Here is an 11,191-nt window from a genome sequence, read left to right on the forward strand (position 1 = left end):
ACCTCACTGACATTACAATCAAAAGCCCTAAAGCAGTCTTATAAAATAACCTAACCTAAGGTCCATCAACTGAATTTAATACTGTTAAAGGGTATCAACATAATATTTAGTTTACAAACATAATATTTCTCTTTTTGGGACTCAAAATAATTCCAAACTGTCACAGTAACATTTTTGTTTTTTCCTCCACTGGGAGCCATTTGAGGGTTTTGAATAGAGGAACAACACAACCTAATTTAGGAATTACAGGTTTTCTCTCAAAATTCTCTTGATAAGAACTCTAGAGTGGTTGTGGAAAATAGAGTGGGACAGGAAAACCAAATGGGGTTATGCTGTAATACAGGTGAGAGAATGGTAGCAGGGAGGAGATAAGAAATGATAAAAGTCTGGATATATTTTTATGGTAACACTGACAGTATTTGCTGACAGATTGGATATAGGATAGGAGTAAAAGGAAAGTAGGGTATGAGAAAAATGACTCCAAGTTTTTTTTGTATATTTGCAGAGTTGGGGAAGATGGCAGGAGCAACAGGGTTGGGGAAGGCACTATCCAGGAGTACAGTTTTGAACATGTTAAGTTTGTCATGTCTTTTAGACATTCAAGTCAAGATGTTCAGTAGGGAGTTCAATATGAATCTAGAGTTCTAGGAAAAAAGTCTGGACTGGAGATAAAATATGGGGATTGTCAAAGTATAGATTATATTTTAAAGCAGGAGATTAATTGCTAAAAGTAGGAGGCAGTATAGATAGAAAATTGGATAAAGGACTGAGCCTTGGTCCCTGTTACCCTTATCCACCAGGAAGAAGAGGAGAAACCAGCAAAGGAAATTCAGAAATGAGGTAGGAGAAAAGCCAGTGGAGTGGTATCCTAAAAGTCAAAAAGACTTTGAAAAAGAAGTTGTGATCAAATGTTAAGAATATGGTAATACACAGGAAAATTACAACTAATGTAACTTATGGACGATAGTTAACTGCAATATTGTGATATTTTTGGAGTAATGACAAAGATAGTTATCATAATTCTAAGAGACAAAAAGGGGGGATATAAGCAAGTATGGGATTTTTTCTTTTGGAGTAATGAAAGTGTTCTAAAATTGAGGTGATGACAGCACAACTCTGTGATGAAAATGAAAGCCACTGCCTGTATACTTTGTATGGATTGTACAAAGCATGGGACTCTATAACTCAGTGAATCCTGGGATGGAAGATGGGCTGTTATTAACAGAACAAATATGAGAATGCTCTTTCATGCGTTATGTTTTAGTGAGAGTTCTTTAGGGAAACAGAACCAACAGGAGATATCTGTAAATAGTATGAAATTTTATAAAATTGTCTCACACAACTGTGGGATGCTCAAGTCCAAGTTCTGCAAGGCAGGCTGCAAACCATGAAGGTCCTTGATGAGCTCTCAGGAGATGTTGGCCATCTGAGGTAGAGATCAGAATTCTTTCTCTGAATGCTGAGATTACTTTCCCTTTTGAGGCCTTCAACTGATAGGATGAGACATCACCCATTGCTGATGGCAATTTCCTTAGTTGACTGTAGACATACCCAGCTATTTCTATGCAATCAACTCACTGATGATTAAACTCCATGAAATGCCTTGTATTACAATTAGCTCAGTGCTTCCTTGACTGTGTACATATACAAACATAGTCATAACAAGACAAGGAAGAAATATTCATGACCATTACAATCCTCCTTTCTGTAACTCTTCAGGTGGATGAAGTTTGTATTTATGACTACCTTCTTCCTCTACCCATTCCATGTCCCCTTTACCCTCAATAAGCACCTCAGCTGGCCATGGTTGCTTGCCAGGTGGGGTGACTCAAATTTTCATTCCTGAAGATTCTGGGCCATTGTTAGTCCTGCTTGAATTGGGTTGTTGCAAATTTCCATCGACTTTATTTTATTTATTTATTTATTTACTTACTTATTTATTTATTTATTTCTCCTTCCCCCACACCCCGGTTGTCTGTTCTTTGTGTCTAATTGCGGCATCTTCTTTGTCCACTTCTGTTGTTGTCAGCGGCATGGGAATCTGTGTCTCTTTTTGTTGTCATCTTGTGTCAGCTCTCCATGTGGGCGGTGCAATTCTTAGGCAGGCTGCACTTTCTTTCATGTGGAGTGGCTCTCCTTATGTCACGCACTCCTTGCGCGTAGGGCTCCCCTACGCGGGGGACACCCCTGCGTGGCAGGGCACTCCTTGCATGCATCAGCACTGTGCATGGGCCTGCTGCACACGGGTCAAGGAGGCCCAGGTTTGATCCGTAGGCCTCCCATGAGGTAGATGGATACTCTAACCACTGGGCCAAGTCCACCACCTCCATTAACTTTAATCCCAGGGAAGGGTAGTACTAAGAGATGCCCTAGGGGATCTTCTGTATACCAGGTAAATTCTTCTTTACCTCCATTGTGTAGGTGCAGTTCTGTTTCCCTTTGATAGTCAGGATCATTCACCCTGTACAGTTTAGTAATTCTCTTTTTTGTCTGCTGCTTTAGAGGCTTGAGGAGTCCAAAGTGACCAGGTGGCAGTCTTAACTTTCAGTTCAATGGTATCATTGTTGTGTTCCCTGGTTACAGCACTCATCCTTTTGGACCTAAGACCTGTAGACCCGCAAAGCTTAAGGTTGTAGGGACAGGAAGCAAAAATTTTCCTAGTGGATCACTAGGGGTGTTAATGTGGTACCACTCCCATTTCCACTCCTTAATTCCTGGACCTGTGAATCCTGGCTATGGGAGAAATAGCACCATAGAGTGAGTATTGATTTGGAGCATACACAGCCTCTTAGAGAACATTGCCCCAACCTGCAAGATATTGTCACCTAGATGGTGCTATAATTGAGTCTTTGAAAGGCCATTCCACAGTTCTATCAATCTGTTTCAGGGTGATGGGAAACATGATAAGACAAGTGAATTCCCTGACCATGTACCCATTCCCACACATTATTTGCTGTAAAGTGGGTTCCTTGATCAGAAACAATGCTATCTGGAATGCCATGGCAGCTGATTAGACATTCGGTAAATCCATGGACGGTAGTTTTGGAAGAAACATTGTGTGCAGGAAAGGCAAACCAATATCTGGAATATGTGTCTATTTCAGTGAGAAAAAATTGTTGCCACCTCCATGATGGGAGTGGTTCAATGTAGTCAACCTGCCACCAGGTAGCAGGTTGATTACCTTGTGGAATGGTGCCATATCAGGGACTGAGTGTGGATCTCTGCTGTTGGCAGATTGGGCACTCAGCAATGGCTGTAGCTAAGTTAGACTTGGTGAGGGGAAGTTCATGTTGCTGAGCCCATGCATAACCTCCATCTCTACCACCATGGCCACTTTTTTCATGAGCCCATTGAGCAATGACAGGAGTGGATGGGGAAAGAGACTGGTGCTAGCCACAGAGCAGGCTACCTTATCCACTTGATTATTAAATTAATCTTCCTCTGCTGAAGTCATCCTCTCGTGAGCGTTCATGTGGGACACAAATATTTTCATGTTTTTTGCCTACTCAGAAGGGTCAACCCACATACCTCTTCCCCAGACCTCTTTGTCACCAGTTTTCCAATCATGTTCCTTCCAAGTCCCTGACCATCCAACCAAATTATTGGCAACAGCCTATGAATCAGTATATAAACTCACCTTTGGCCTTCTCTCCTTCCAAGCAAAATGAACAACAAGGTACACTGCTTGAAGTTCTGCCCACTGGGAATATCTGTCCTCAACACTGTCCTTCAGGGACATCCCAGAAAGGGCTGCAGGGCTGCAGCTGTACTTTTGGGTAGTACCTGCATATCATGCAGAACCATCTGTAAACCAGGCCTGCTTTTCTCTTGCTCAGTCAACTGATTGTGAGGAACTCCCCAAGAGATCATAAACTGTGGGCTGAGAAAGAGATGGTAACATGGCAGAAATGGTGACCATGGGCATTTGGGCCACTTCCTCATTCAATTTACTTGTGGCTTCAGGATCTGCTTGAGCCCTATTTCATATATACCACTTTTACTTTAAGATGGAGTGCTGCTGTGCATGCCCAACTTTATGGTTTAGTGGGTCAGACCAACTCGTGATAGACAACTCAGTTCTCATAGTACCTTGGTGACCCATGGTTAAGCATTCAGTCTCTACTAAGACCAAGTGGTAGGCTAAAAGCTGTTTCTCAAAAGGAGAGTATTTATTTACAGAGGATGGCAGGGCTTTGCTCCAAAATCCTTAGGGTCTGCAGCATTGTAATTCTCTTATAGTAGACTGCCAAAGTCTCCAGCTGGCATCTCTCTTTGTCACCGAAACTTACAGCACCATTGGATCTGCTATATCATATGGCCCAAGTGGTAGTGCAGCTTGCACAGCAGCTTAGACCTGCCGCAGAGCCTCCTCTAGTTCTGCTCCCCACTCAAAACTAGCAGCTTATCTGGTCACTCAGTAAATGGGGTGGAGTAACACACCCAAATGAGGAATGTGTTGTCTCCAAAATCTGAAGAGACCAACTAAGTATTGTGCCTCTTTTTTGACTATAGGAGGGGCCGTGACTCTGTTTCTGTAATTCAAGTTAGGGTTTTGTTCACTCTAAACCTAGAAGACTTCTGCTTATGCAGATTAAGTAGACATTTAGTAGATTGCCCATCTATTTCACTTCTAGATACCCCATGATCTATTAGCCAACACCATAGGTCTATGCAACTCAAACACTTTTAAATTGCTGCTTTGAGTCTGCCTTTCACTGTGGTAGCCATGCCCACCTTGTCTTTGGTGATTAAGTGCTGCTACTTGGCTTCTCCCAGCCCAGGATCCAATCATCCCCATGGTGTTTAAGGATTCTAGTACCATGACAGCAGTTCTCACAGTATTATCTGGACTACAGAGAAGAGCAGCCACAGAGTTCTTCAAGGAAGGTAGAGTTAGTTTCACAAATTTATTCCTCACAGTCCTGATTAAAGATATATTCTCTGGACATTCCTGGGGTAGGTGGGTACTTTAAATGGTGAATCCATTCTAGTATTCCAGTATCTCTAAGGCTTTTGATCCCCACATCTACAGTACCAGGGTAAATTGGGCCTCTTGACTTAAGACATTCTAGGCCATCTTTTGCTCCTTGTTTCAGCAAGTCAACATCATTGTACCTTTTAACTCCACAATACTCTGTTAAGGTGTTAAAACACTATCACCTAGATCCTTGCCTCTTATAAGGATGAAAGTAGTCCTATCCAGTGATGATACTTTGTATAACTCTATTGCCAACTCATACCATGGACTGTCAGTGGCCTCTTGATTATTGGAAACAGCATCATTAGTGCTCTTGAATCTAATTAGAGTAGAAAGCCAATTGCAAAATCCCAAAACCAATTCAGAAATCCCATTTTTAAGATTTTGTGTCTCAAAAACCACTCCTGGTACCAAGCTGTATTAGGGTTCTCTAGGGAAATAGAACTGACAGGAGATACCTGTAAATAGTATGAGATTTTATAAAATTGTCTCCTGCAACCATGGGGATCCACAAGTTTAAATTCCATAGGGAAGGCTGCAAACCAGGGGCTCCGATGAAGGTCCTTGATGAGTTCCCAAGAGATGCTGGCTGTCTGACGTAGAGACCAGAATTCTGTATCTCAATGCTGAAATTACTTCCCCTAATAAGGCCTTCAACTGATTGGATAAAGGTCACTCATTGTTGAAGGCAATCACCTAGTTGATTATAGATGTAACCAGCTATCTATGCAATCAACTCACTGATGATTAAAGTCCATGCAATCCTCTTGTATTACAATTAGTCCAGTGTTTCGTTGAACAAACAACTGGGCCGGATTACCTGGCTGAGTTGACAGATTAGCCTCACCATCACAAACTATAACAATTATATAATCCTTGTACAGGGTGTTAATAATTGGGTGGTTTGGGGAAAAATACACCAAATGTATGATATGGGCTGTAGTTAGCAGTAATATTTTAATGATGATCTTTCATAGTTTGTAAAAAATATTTCACAAGGTGAAAAATTGCAAGGTGTTGGTGGTGAGGTAATATATGGGAACCCTGTATGATGATATGCATGTTCATTTTGTAAATTCACAAGTTTTACTAAACACTTATTTTTTAATGTATGTTCATGTATGAATGATATACTTCAATAAAAATTTTTTAAATGAGGAAAAAAGAGGTGGTGACCAACTGTTTCTGGTACAAGTAAGATGGGAACTGAGAATTGGCCAATGGATTTAGCAATAGGGAGGTCATTTGGGACCTTGTTAAGAACAGTTTCAGAGATAATGGGAGGAAAAGAATTGGAGACAGTGGCTTTGGACAAACTTTTGAAGAGTTAAACTGTAATAGGGAAAAGAAATTAGGAGTATCTGAAGAGGATGTGGGATCAAGAGAGCTATTTTTTTTTTAAGCATGGGAGAATTTAAGCATATCTGTTATTTTGATGGGAAATTCCAGTAGAAATGGAAAAATTGATAATGCAGGAAAGATTTGGTGAATTGCTTGGAAGTTGAGATGGTGGCTGGTATACAAAGATGGGGTAAACCCAATATAGGAGCTCAGGTAGTTCATCTATAGGAACAGGAGTATATGGCTCTGGTTGCCAGCAGGTGAGCACATGTGGTGGTGGTGCAGAGTTGTGAATGTTCTATTTTTTTTTTTTTTTTAAATCGGGGTAATTGGAAGTGATGTCTTCAACTGAGAGTGAGGATGGAGGAGGATATGTTATAAATTTGGGGAAAGAGAAGAAGTTAGAATTAGAAGATAGAGGGAATAGCTGATAGAAATATAGAATTCCTGGGCCACTTAGAGGTCCCCTTGAGTCCTTGTGAAGAACTTAAATCAAAGGTTTAGTGAGCATACTTCTGTATTTTTCTCCACATGAAGTTCAGCTGCATAGGTGCAGGTGTAAAGTTGGCAGAGAGTTGGAATTAACTAAGGATGGGATTTGCTAAGAAAGTAAGCAAAATGAGAGAAGGGAAAGGGGGTACTTGCAAGGGAGTGATTATATTGATTTGCCATGGAATTTAAAATAGGGATGATGAGAATAAATGAGAAGAGTGGCAAAAAGGGTCAATGAATTTTCAGGTCATAATGGGTCAAAAGAATTTTGAGCTTGGGTGTAATAGTACATGTTTGACATCATGAAACATAATATATATAAGTTTGTATTTAGTGACAAGCTTAACAACCAAAATGCTGAGCCTTTCAGTTTAGCTGAAAAACTGTGGAGTTGCTCAGGTGTTCTGTGATCTCAAATTGGCCTCCGTCACTTCAGGAGTGATTGCTTGATGAAATAGCATATTGGTGAGATATTAATACTCAACTGGATTAGATATCTAACACCTCAAAACCTGCTTTTTCCCTTTCCAGATGGCATGTGATCCTTAACTTTTTACCAAATTTTTTTGACTTATGTACCTGTAGCAGTTTGATATTGTTTATGAATTCCAAAAAGAAATATTGGATTATGTTTGCAAACTGATCTTTTCCTTTGGGCATATTAGATTATATTGGATTCATAGGTTTACTTGATTAAGTAATTATGTAAACCTCTTGTGCCAGTAGGGTGTTGAGTTCCCACCCTTTGGTGGGTGGGGACTCACAGATAAAAGGCCTGGCAAAGGACAAAGTTGAAGGGATTTTAATGTTGGAATTTTGATGTTGTAGTTGGATGCTGAAGTCTTAAGCTGGAGCCCCAGGAAGTAAGCACACAGAGGAAAGAGAAACAAGCCCCAAGAAGAAAGGAACCTTGAGCCCAGATAGAAGCAAGACCTTGGAAGGGAGGAACCCTTGCAGCCATTGGCAGTCATCTTGCTCCAACATGTGGAAGTAGACTTTGGTAAGGGAAGTAACTTACGTTTTATGACTTGGTATCTGTAAGTTCCTACCCCAAATACCCTTTATAAAAACCAACTGATTTCTGGTATTTTCCATCAGCAGCCATTGGCTAATTAATAAGAATTTGGTACCAAGGAGTGGGGAAGTGCTTTTACAATTACCAAAATGCGGGAATGGTTTTATAAATGGGAAAGGGGTATTTTTTGGAGGAATTTTGAGATGCTTGGAAGAAAAGACCTACACTGCTTTGAAGAGATTGTTGATAACAATATGGATGCTAAAGAGACTTTTTATGATGCCTTAGAAGTAAATGATGAAACTATTATTGGAAACTGGAGGAAAGATGATCCATGTTTTAAAGTTGCCAAGAACTTAGCAAGATTAACTCCTGGTGTTTTATGGAAGGCAGAATTTGAAAATGGCAAGCCTGGGCATTTAGCTGAGGAAATTTCCAAAGTAAACTTGGAGAATGTGGCTTGGCTTCTGCTTGCAGTTTATAGCAAAATGCTAGATGAGAGAGATATACTGAGGACTGAATTGCCAGGCACAAAGGAAATAGAAAGTAATTCTGGAAATGCCAAGCCTCTGGAAATCAAGCTCCCAGATGAAAGTGCCCCACTGGGGAATTAACTAAACTTAGCACTTGTAAATCAGGATCAAAGATGCAGTTATCTCGGAAAGACTTGAGGAAAGTCTTACTGTCTGATGGCTTGGACTCCTGCTTCTTGCATGCTAAACCAACAGACTTTTTGAGTGAACTGTATGAACAAAACAACTGTCAGCCTGGAATAAAAGGGACATGAGAAGGAGAGATTGGTGGGGAAATGACTTCAAGAGGAAAACCATGGAAGCTGAGATCTGGAATTAAAACATCACCTTGGGCCAAGAGAGGAATCCTACCCATGTGTACAGAGAGGGTGAGTTTGCCCCAGCAGTTGAAGAGGGTGGATGTTCCTGTCCAATGTTCTGGGAGAGTTTTTCTGTCCCAGGGTGCAGAGGGTGGAGTACTTCCCCAAGGATTAGGGTGGTTAAGGTCAGCACCCCACAGGTCTGAGAGGGGTGGACCTGTCCCCCAAAGGTTAGGGACACCAATGGTCAACTCATTGCTCTGAAAGGGTTGAGCCTGTATGCCAAAAGTTAGGGGGAATGATGTCTTCACAGCACTGTACTAGGAGGGTTAAGACTCTAACCCAAAGATTGGGTAAGGTGTGGCAATCTCCCCAACACTCTTGGAGGGAGAGGTCTGGAGCTTGGTCAACACCCAGATGCTTGATGAGGGTGGAACCAAGATAATGGCCATTGGGCAAGTCTGTGGAAAGGGTGGGTTCCCTGTAAGGCACCCAGGAGAAGAAACCATCATTTTAAGAATGACTCTCAAACTTTGAAATCGAATAAAGGTTGCCCTGCAGGTCTACTGAACTGCAGAGAAACTGTGACTCATGTTTCCCTCCCAGTTTCTCCTTATTGTAATGAAAATGTTTATCCTTTTTCTATCAATTTGTGTATTGGAAGCAGATAAATTGTTTTGTAATTTCAGAGGTCCATAGTAGACAGGATTTTGCCCCAGCACAAATTGTATTTCTTTAAGTTGATTATGATATGATTTAGTACTTGCATTGTAACTGATTTAATGTGTTTTTGAATATTGTAATGTCTTTTTGGAATTCAGAGGGTTGAGTGGAATAGTTTGATATTATGATGAATTCCAAAAAGCAATATTGGATTATATTTGTAAATTGATCTTTTCCTCTGGGCATATTAGATTATATTGGATTCATAGGTTTACTTGATTAAGTAATTATTTAAACCTCTTGTGCTAGTAGGGTGTTGAGTCCCCAACCTTTGGTGGGTGGGGGACTCAGATAAAAGGCATGGCAAAGGACAGAGTTGGAGGAATTTTAGTGTTGGAGTTTTGATGTTGTAGTTGGATGCTAAAGTCTTAAGGTGAGCCTGAGGAAGTCAGCACGCAGAGGGAAGAGAAGCAAGCCATGGGAAGAAAGGAACTTTGAAGATAGAAGCAAAATCCTAGAAGGGAGGAACCCAGGAAGCCTATACCCTCGCAGCCATTGGCAGCCATCTTGCTCTAACGCCTGGAAATAGACTTTGATAAGGGAAATAACTTACGCTTTATGACTTGGTATCTGTAAGGTCCTACCCCAAATGAACACCCTTTATAAAACCAACTGATTTCTGGTATTTTGCATCAGCACCCCATTGGCTAATTAATACAGTACCTTCCTGCAAAAGAAGGTTTAGTTTTTTTACAGCATTTAATATGACATATTAAAATGGAAGATCTTCTTACTGCTTTGGATTATTTATACATTAAAATCTGTAAAATAGCTAATGTTTCCATACCAGAAATATTAGAATAATTTGAAAATTTGTTGATCAGTTCCTCAAACTCTCTTTGCTTGTTTTTCTTTACTTTTTTTCTCTATTTGTTATAAATGTCTGAATATAATAATAAGTTAAGCTTATGTTCCTTAAGACTCGTTTGGATGAAACAAAAATTCCATGAAATGTCCAATTTTTACAAGGCCACTAGATGGCTCTGTTATCCTAATATTGAGGTCTGATTTGAACCAGCATGTTTTGAATTTAAAGTACATTCATTTATTATTGTGCAGGAGTATAAACATGTATGTGTGAAGAATAATATGTTAATGTCAGCATTTATAATAACTCTGCCAACCTATCGTCTGTACTCCAGTTTTATGTAATAACTATCTACCATGAATATTGAGAACTTTATATCTATTAGAGAGGAGCAACTTTCTCAGATACTGATTTTAAAAATATAATTGAAATACCACAAAGCTCTATACATACATGAACTTGATGTATAGGTTTTAACACACTAAATTATTCAAGTAGAGAATTAATTCATTTCATATTATCTGAAATATTTAAGTTAATTCTTTTCTTTTTAAGATTTATTTTTTATTTATTTCTCTCCCTTTCTCCCTGGGAATCTGTGTTTCTTTTTGTTGCGTCATCTTGCTGTGTCAGCTCTCCATGTGTGCGGCACCATTCTTTTTTTTTTTAAATTTTTTTTTTTAGTTCTCTCACCTTCCCCCCCCAGTTGTCTGTTCTCTGTGTCTATTTGCTGTGTGTTCTTCTTTGTCCGCTTCTGTTGTTGTCAGCAGCACGGGAATCTGTGTTTCTTTTTGTTGCGTCAGCTTGTGCCAGCTCTCCATGTGTGCGGTGCCACTCCTGGGCAGGCTGCACTTTCTTTTGCACTGGGTGGCTCTCCTTACGGGGAGCACTCCTTGCGCGTGGGGCTCCCCTGCATGGGGACACCCTGCATGGCACAGCACTCCCTGTGTGCATCAGCACTGCACGTGGGCCAGCTCCACACGGGTCAAGGAAGCCCAGAGT

This window comes from Dasypus novemcinctus, chromosome 1 (assembly GCF_030445035.2).
Source record: "Dasypus novemcinctus isolate mDasNov1 chromosome 1, mDasNov1.1.hap2, whole genome shotgun sequence".
NCBI lineage: Eukaryota > Metazoa > Chordata > Mammalia > Cingulata > Dasypodidae > Dasypus > Dasypus novemcinctus.